Source organism: Cibotium barometz, chromosome 29 (genome assembly GCF_041138505.1).
Source record: "Cibotium barometz isolate CiBa-2024 chromosome 29, ASM4113850v1, whole genome shotgun sequence".
NCBI lineage: Eukaryota > Viridiplantae > Streptophyta > Polypodiopsida > Cyatheales > Cibotiaceae > Cibotium > Cibotium barometz.
This window is the reverse complement of record NC_141074.1, coordinates 41498947-41508653: the sequence shown is the minus strand read 5'-3', so window position 1 is coordinate 41508653 and position 9707 is coordinate 41498947.

Here is a 9707-nt window from a genome sequence, read left to right as displayed (position 1 = left end):
TTACGTCGACTTGCGAGGCTAATATAGATATTTTCACTAAGGATTGGAGATCATTGATTTGTAAAGATGGTAGCATTGTTCAGAGGGGTTTGTAATTTGAAGGAAAATCCCAAGCAATGGGTTGTACCATTAACCAGGCTTTTGCTCACCATGGCCCCCCATCCAGAGATGTACCTGGAAGTTATCGATGGTGAGGCTTTGGTGCAAATGTCCTACAGTGCATGAGTATGGATATGTACTCATGGAGCAGTTGCTACATTAACATAGCCAAAAGAATAGTAAGCGATAAGCTTAATAAGATATAATGGCTATTGAAGATCCTTGGGAGTTTCCATATGCGTTACTCTCTTGTTTTTGTGTGTGTGTGTGTGTGTTTTTTTCACTACCAACTTGTGAGCAATAGGTTCTTGTGCCTACTCTCCTTTTTGAGAGAATAGGTTCTTATATATGCCGCATAGCTTCTGCACTTACACTTGCACTTCACATCCAAAGAGGTGAAAAGAACATTGTAAGTTTGTCTTTGATGCGCTTATAAGTCTCCGTTGTTGTTGCAGATGTGGGAATTGATTCTTGGATTTCTGACTCAAATGTTGTTGAGGCGGTAGGTAAGACTACTAGTTGGTTACCATTGGGGTTGCTTGAACACATAAGCTCTTGTGTAGGTACTGAATGCGCGAGAGTGTTTGAGTGACTTTCTTGGTATTGCTTAGGCCTCCATTCTTGTTGAAATTTAGGTGAAGCCGTTGGGGTTGAAGTCAGTGGTGAGGTTTTCTTCACGTTGTTTGATTTTGGCAACCATATGATGGGATTACCATCATAGTATCCTTGTTGTTGAAGTATGTGCATCCTTGTTGTTGAAGTATGTGCACAGGCACCCATCTTTGATGAACATTATAAATTGGTGGCTGATGCTTTTAGTGCTGAGGCTTCCTTCTTTGTGCAAGCTTAGGGGACTCTGTGATACGCTTGGAAATCCAAGCGTTGGTATTTCCTTTGTGATGCGCTTGGAAATCCAAGCGTTGGTATTTCCTTGGTAGTACCCTTTTGCTTGCAGTAATCTTTTGGGTACCCACACTTACTGAGATGTTAGAGTTCGAACTCACATAGGCTTTTTGTGGATGATGTTATGGTGTACTTTTACCTTTCCTTGGCCTCTGAGTGCTGCATTGAGGAAGATGCTTTGACTGTCAAGGCACCCCCAAATTTTATTGGCACCTTTGTAGTAGCCTTGAGCTACAAGTAGCTGCTTCTCCACCCACATTTTGATACCATTAAGATATCTTGATCTTGGCTGTCTTGGTGGGGTTTTCTTTTGGTTGAAGTGGAATGTTGTGAGCCCTCCTTCACATTAGTTGGCCGCCCGCTGAGGCTAAAGGTTTGGGACTCATGTGCATTGTTGACGATGATGAGGCTAGAGTCTCTTGTGGAGTAGCTGTCGATGATGAGGCTTTCGAGCATGCGGTTGTCTCTTTTGGTGGGGTTTGTCGATGAAGAGGCATAGGCTTCGGGGCTTTTTCTTTAAGTTCCTTGTTAGAGATAGATGGTTGTGTGGGGGGAACTTCTTCAGGAATAGTTGTTGACTATGAGGTTTTGGCATCGAACTTCGTTGGTGAGGATGGGGTTGAAGGAGTAGATGCTTTATCGGAGTCGGTTGTTGATGCAGATGGTAAATCATTGTGTAGAGGGGTTTTCGTGGAAGAGGCTTGTAACTTTTTGCGTTCAGCATCATAGAAATCCATTAAGGTTGGATCCTCTTTCTCGTAGTATAGTATTGTCAACTTTGTGCTGTTGACCATCATGATGACCCTATCGCTGTGGCAAAGCATAGTGGTGCTTGGGTAGTAATAGACCATTTATGTCCCAAGATCAAATCTGCTTCCAACACATATTCAACCACAAAAACTTGCAAGTAAGGGGGTTAGTTTCAATATACATTTTATGTTCAAAGTACCCCAAACATGGCATGTTTAAGTCTTGTGTAAAGGGAATTCTTTCAGGATGAGCCGTGAGTGTTGGTTGACCTAACAAATCCCATAACTTGAGGGTCATGAGATTGTGTTCTCATGTTGGATAAAGTTATGCTTGAGCTGTGGTGATTTTATTGGAAAGTTCCAATCCAACTAGAATCCTAGGGATCTTTTCAGTAAGATATGTTGGAAGTTCCAGCTTCTCCAAGTTCTCTTCCTCCCGCAAGCAATTGTACAATGCGTGCAGGAGTGTTCAAGGTGATTGTTTATATGGATTCATCAATTGAATACAACGAGTCACGTATCTAAGTTCCACCAAGGATGACATCATACTCAAGGGAATCTAGGGTAACATGGAATGTAAATTCCACATCTCCACCGATTGTTTGAGAGCATAGTTAAAGTAACCAGGAACTTCAATGTTTTGTCCATTGGCTCCTCTTGCAAAAACATTGTGTGTAGGGATGAGTTTAGGTTGTCCCAATGACACCCAAGTGTCTATTGTCATGATGTTATGACTAGCTTGAGGGCTAATTAACGCGCGTACATCATTGCCTGTAGGAAAATCTAACCATACCATGATAGAATCTTCAAGAGGAACCATGGATGTTTCAGTTTGTGTTTTAGCTTGAGGGCTAATTAACGCGCGTACATCATTGCCTGTAGGGAAATCTAACCATTACATGATGTTATGACTAGCTTGAGGGCTAATTAACGTGCGTACATCATTGCCTATAGGGAAATCTAACCATACCATGTGATAGAATCTTCAAGAGGAACCATGGATGTTTCAGTTTGTGTTTTAGCTTCAGATCCCATTTTTGTTTCATATTCCCATTCACTATCGTTCTCTTTTTGGCTCTCAATTTTTTTAAGAGTACCCAATGTGTATAATGGCACACTTGGTCCTCTGACAATTCTAACTAAGTTCTGTTTGGAAACTTGTGAATCCTCACAGTCCTATTCATCAATGGAGCATAACATGATGGGAGATGATCATGTTATGAGATGTTCCTCATCTAAACCAAGTGAAGTAATGGCTAAAGAATGATCTCAGAATTATCATTTCCTGAATTCTATGTAGCCCTGCTTAAAATCTTTTAATCGACATCTCTAAGAGAGGATGAAATCCTTTAAAGCCAAACATCCTTAATGTCTCTACAAGCGAGGAGAAAAATGCCTTGTATTCAGTGCAATCACTACAACCATCCCAATCAACATTGTGCATACAAGGCACCTATTTTTCTATACTGCATATATTGTAAATCCTTTGGTCATGATACTACATAGTGCCCCAATTCATCAACAATTGACTCAAAACCTCCATCTCTCGTGCACCAAGCAAAAACAGTCGAAAGGGTAGAAACTGCTCAGGAAGTAGTTAACCAAACACCTCAGTGTTTCTATTATCGTGGACCTCACAAAGTGGTAGACTGCACAATTTGAAATACTTCCATGCCCATAGTCATTGACACTTTGCAACCCATATGTGAACGATGTGGCATTGACCACATGTTCCAAGATTTCCCAAGACGAGTTGCTTCAATGTAACTTCTCATATAACTCTAAACATCTTAAGTGTACAAAACGGGCAATTCTCCACAGTACCCTTGAATATGCTGACATGCTTACAAGTCAAGGCATGAGAGAGTAAAAAATAATGCAAAAGATAACACTTCAAAATGGGTAGAAGAACATGCCTTAAAGCAACAAACCAAAAGAGAAAACAAAACCTTGTAAACCCAAGAAAAACAAGGGACAACAAACTATCAAAACCAAGGTTGAAAAAGAGGACAGGGAAAAGGAGCCCGTGGGAGGACATAAACCCAAAAGGGGACAAAAACCCAAAAGAGCCAAAAGCTACACATTATGCAGAAGCATCCACCTCAAAGGCCACCACTAGGACCACAACACCACATGTGTGACACTGGTGGATACAAAAACTAGAATTCGATCTTGTTGCATGGGCAAACATAAAGAAAACGTGACGATCCAAAGAAAGTTAGAAGATGAAACAAGTTCTAGTACATCACTTAGTGAGGATGAAACAAGTTCTAATTCATCACTCAGTGCACTTAATAGACCAAACAAGAAACTAGAACCCGCTCAACCATCCCAAATTGAAAATCATGATCATATGACATATGTGGAACGTAAAAAGCGAGCTCAGGAGAGCATGCTTAGCATGGTTGAGTGTCTTACAGGATCACCGATTGTGATTAAACCTAATAATGCCAATCTTAAAAAAGCAACCAAAATACAAAACCCAGAGGAGTACTGCTTTCCCCTTTCAAGAGGAAGACATACTCTCTACAGAAGAGTCATTAGAGACAGATTGCATGAATTATGCGGTTGAGAAAGCGCATGAGGAGTTTGATAATTCCCTTACAAAATTAAAGCAGTCTCTCAAAACCTCATTTGGAGGAATGCTCTTCTCTCATGGTGAAGCCAGCATAGCATCAGCACTTGCACCTTTAAGGGCTCAACATGAGTTTTAATAGGACAATGTTTCTGGATTGGATACAATGATCAAGTTGTGTAAGTTGTTTTTCTTTAAGCCCATCATGAAACATCTCTTCAATTGAGAATCATTTAATTGAGAAACATCTCTTCAATTGAGAATCATTTAATTTTTCCCATGACTCACATCGTGAGTCCAAGAGTTTTATCTGAAGGATAAAGTCTCTAATGGTTTCATTTGGTTTATGCTCAATTGAATAGAGTTTGTTTGCTGCACTCCACCGATCACCTTGTCTTGAAAAGCCATGAATAAAGGCTATTTTCAAGGTTTTAAAATTGGTCTTGATTGTCGGCATCAATGTGATGAACCATCGACTAGCCTTTCCCTCTAAGCATAGGTTCAACGCATGTATCTTGGTGAGGCAGTTTGGATTTCCAAAGGCTTCACATCTCTATTCAAACATTTGAATGAATTAAATAAGATTAGTTGTTTTGTTGTATTTGCCCATAATTTTGGAGATCTGTACAGTCATATTTTTGTATGAGTCATTGAAGCCGTTATGTGAGTGCTCTTGTTGGAGTAGGGACTCACTCAGTCCTTGGGCAACCCCCCTTCCTAGACTGGTCAGTATGTCTAAGGTGTGGACATCCACCCAGGGGTTGGAAAGGGTTGGTACCTATGGGATTTGTGGAAATGTTAGGTAAAGGACCAAAGCCCGGTGGGATTGAAGTGACAGGGGGTGGGAAACCCGATGACACTCTTGTTGTTGGCATGGCGAATGGTATTGGAAGGTGCATTTGTGGCATGGATCTCAATGGCTCAAAGATATCAGCCATTGGGTTCAGTGAGGGTGTCAGCCCACACACGTTAGTCCTATCGTTGCCATGTCTGATTGCCTAATTGCTCCTCAATGAGGAAGCACATGTGTGTTTTTTTTTTTTGCTTTTTATATTTTCTCACAGCTCGTTATAGCCTCAAGAGGCTTGGTGTACTCTTCATTGGGTCAAACGAGTGTCCGTTTGCCCTAATTAGCTTAGACGTAACATGCACATGAACGACCTCATAGGGATGTTTTTCCAGAAAAGTGCATGCTAGTAACTTCCCAAATGGAAGAGAAGGTCCTAAAACCTATTTTCCATCACTGTCTCAAAATGAATTTTTTTAAAAGGAATTTTTTCCCTATTTCGCAGCACGTTTCTTAGGGTGAGGAATTTGGAAAAACTCTCTATGAGAGAGTTGTAGTATTTTTGGAGTACTACAACTTTGTCTCTCTGAGTCGTTCATGATTTTGTTGTTTAGACCCTCAAAAGGTAGCCTGAATATGGTCCGTAATCGTTTTCGCGCTGTTTTTTTTGTGTGATTTTTAGTACTTTAAGGATCGTTTTTTGCCTCGATTTTTGGGTCAAATTTTGAGGCTTCTGGTCGGAGGCCGAAACAATCGATTTTGACTTTGGACGATCAAGACCATATTTGAAGAGCTCAATGTCAGCTTTTCGATGAGCACTAAAGCGCCTTCATCAGATTTATGGTTTAGGAGATACAAGCCTCCAAACATGGGTGTTTTCTAGAGTCTTTTCTTTTTGCCACCAATGAACCCCCTTTCACGTCGTGAACTAGCAGGGTGTAGTTCACTGGTGGTGAAGTGGGCTTCATGGATTTTATCCAAAAAAAAAAAATTTGGATTGTTTCATGTCGTGAGATACTTAGTGTTTTATGCCGTGAAATGCTTAGGGTTTCATGCCGTGAACCGGACTTCACAGAAAAATTAAATTTGATTTTTTTTTTGGCCGATGGACCCCCTTTCACATCGTGAACTAGGAGGATGCAGTTCACGGCATGAAGCGAGCTTCATAGATTTTATCAAATTTGATTATTTTTTTTGGGATTGTTTCACGCCATGAGATAGTCTTTCACATCGTGAAATGCTTAGGGTTTCACACCGTGAACCGAACTTCACGGAAAAATTATTATTATTATTATTTTTGTGGGGACTATTTCACGTCGTGAAACACCTAAGGGTTCACATCGTGAACCGCTTAGGACATGAACCGATTTTCAAATTTATTTTTTTTGCGTGGGGACTGTTTCATGCCGTGAAACACCTAAGGATTCACGTCGTGTTTTTTGGGTGCGGATCCCTAGGGTGTGAGTGCAGAAAATGGTTCACGCGTGAACCATTTTTTGATTTTTTTGGGCATGGATCCCTAGGATGTGAGACCCTAGGCGTGAGAGTGCATTTTTTTTCTTTTTTTTGAGGCTAGTGGGAAATTTGAATTTCATTTTTTGGGGGGGATATTTTTTGAATTTTAAATTAAGGAGATATAAGCATTTTCCCAAAAAGGTAAGTGGAATAAAAAAAGTCAACCTTTTTATGACATCCCCTTACACCCTTCATAAACGACCCCCAAAATGGATAATTTGACAACTCATGAGCATCTATCTACTCATTCAATGCTCATTAGCTTTAATGAGTTATATAAAAAAGTGATTAAAAATTAATTAAAGATTAATCCTTTTACTAATCTTTTTCTCTTTTATAGAGATTAGCAAGAGCAAGACTCTATTGTACAATGGGAGAGTATATTGTATTATGAGAGAAATTCACTTATATACATCGCCATAAGTGTTTACACTTACTTAAACTGTGGCCAATCACACAATTTAGGCTCATAAGAGGCCTAATGCTGTTACAATGACTACTATCATAATATATCCATGAAGTACATCACTTGGGACTTCATCCTACATAATACCACATGCTCTTGAAGTGGGAATCGGCATAAATACTCTGTCACACCATTATGGGCGCCCGTCCAAGTTATAGATTTGGACACCATTGCTTCATATCTTGAATGTATGACCCTTTGGTGTATCTACCTTGACTCCTTGATGTAAGATAATGGTGGTAGCTCTTGTTAACCCTAGGAATGGGTTAATAGGCTTACATATCACCATTAATTGGATATATGTTTTGTAGAGGTTATAAGAGGATATATGTAATGTTCGCAACAACACTCACGAGAAGTAGGATCTTTCATGTCACAAAACTTTAAACTTAAATTGCACAATATCAAAGATAAAGAACAGAGCTCCAAGCTATGTGCTATCATGAAAGGAAGCTTTTGGAACTATTGAGGTGGAGATTATATGCTAAAAGAATCTAGAAAGTAAGCCCACATCAATGATTGATTATCTATGGGGAGAACGAGATAGTTGTATCTCTATATAGGATAGTGCCACCATCCACCGTGTACAGTTGGCTCTCATAAAGAACTACTAGAGATTATCATACATCTAACCCATGAATGTGCAAAACTATATCGTCCTTATAATAACCAAGATCATCAACATCATATGGCTTACTAGGAGCATCATCTAGCGAACCATCATTAATGAGTAGAGCAACAACATCATGGGCAATTGTGAGATCCCTGTCCCCATCGCGCAACGAATTTAGGGGTGCTAGCAGCGAAAGTAGCACTTCTTGCGCGGGCCTCTTGCGCGGGCCAGGGTCCCACACTCGGGGCCTCGCCCACGGATATCCGAACAAGAGACGAACCAGGAAAAACTTCCCTTGCCCGGAAAGCATGGGCGATTCCACCAGGACAACTTTTTTCTATCATAGTCAAAAACCTTACTAACTGAACTGATCTAACCGAACCCGTAAGTCCCATAGTTAGATCAAAGGAAAGATTTCACTTGGATCATATTAGAGACCAACGCTTTTTTCCTCCTTGAGAGGCATAGCTGTTGCTTCTTTTCCATAGAACAATTTTTTTATCCGAGATTTGCTTCATCTATCGTACCAACAGAAATTTAGTCTCATTTTAGGGATCCATCAGTCCAGCCTAACCCCATCCAATCCCATGGGTTAGCCAACCGCCGCCCAACCACTGTAGTGATGGGATCCAATTAGGAATTTGGTTAGGTTTTGTCCCGGGTACCAGGGAAAAGAGTTCCAAGGCCCCCTAGCCGGATATTCATGCAAACTTAAACTAGTCACACCACTTACACACCCAATATGAAATTGCCTTTTTCAGAGAATCAGCTATCTTTAAAAACAATCGTTTAATAAAACCATGGTGTCACTGATCATAATCCTTAAAATCTCTGGTTAAATCATTATTTCCAATCATTCCTTCATCGGTGTACCTATGGCATCATTGGCACCCAGAACGCTCACCACCTGTCCACGCAGGGGTCTTTTCGATAGTTCCTAGCTCATAGTAGTAACCGGCAATATATTCACATATCAAAATGGAATCTCTGTTGAAGATCAGCAAGATCAACCAACGGATCCATATAAAAGAGCCATGGACTCATCCGTTGAGGACCAGCAAGGTCAATCAACCAGATCCATGCCCAAATTCAAAAAACAACTCTTACTCCTTATTCAATATCTTCCCCGACGTACTTGTGGGTATCTTCGGCGACCCAGAGCCCGAGCATCGTATGGTCAGCACCCTCTAGGATCCTTCGCAGGTCACCTAGCGCTTCACTCATAGGCCGCTTCCTTGGCCCCTCATCCACCGTACCGGAAGCTCACCATTTAAATCGAACCGAGGCTGGTCAAGACCTCGGCCGACCTTGCTACGCGAGACATCCTCCGTTGACTCTCCGTCAGATGTTGCAACTTTATCAGCTAGGTCTCCACGACCTCATTCACAAGACGGTCAAAATGCTTCCCCAACATCCTTGACATAAAACAGTCATTTAAAAACAGGTCATAAATACAATTTCTATAACAAACTCTTGTCTTTCCACATTAATCAACATTACTTAATCTACATTCATTTCATATAAATTCCCATTCTCATCCAATCACATCATTTTTCATCTCGTCACTTCTTTCCTCAAATAACCTCATCAGATCTCATCTACCCATATCCACATCTCATCACATCTTTCCTCAAATAACCTCATCAGATCTCATCCACTCGCATTTACCCATATCCACATCTCATCACATCACATCTTTCCTCAAATAACCTCATCAGATCTCATCCACTCGCATTTACCCATATCGATCAATCACCTCATTGTGATAAAATGTGAACCGCGATCACTTACTAATTCTAATGGGCAGCCGAACCTCGAGATGATTTGCTCATATAAGAATTTTGCAGTTGTTCACGCATCAGGTCTCTTTGAGGCTCTGGTTTCTGCCCACTTTGTGAAATAGTCCGTGTGGCCACAATTATGTATCGGCTTGGGATAGATGTGCCGCTAGACTAATTGGTTCCCCAAAATCTATCCCCCATTTCTCAAATGGTTGTCTT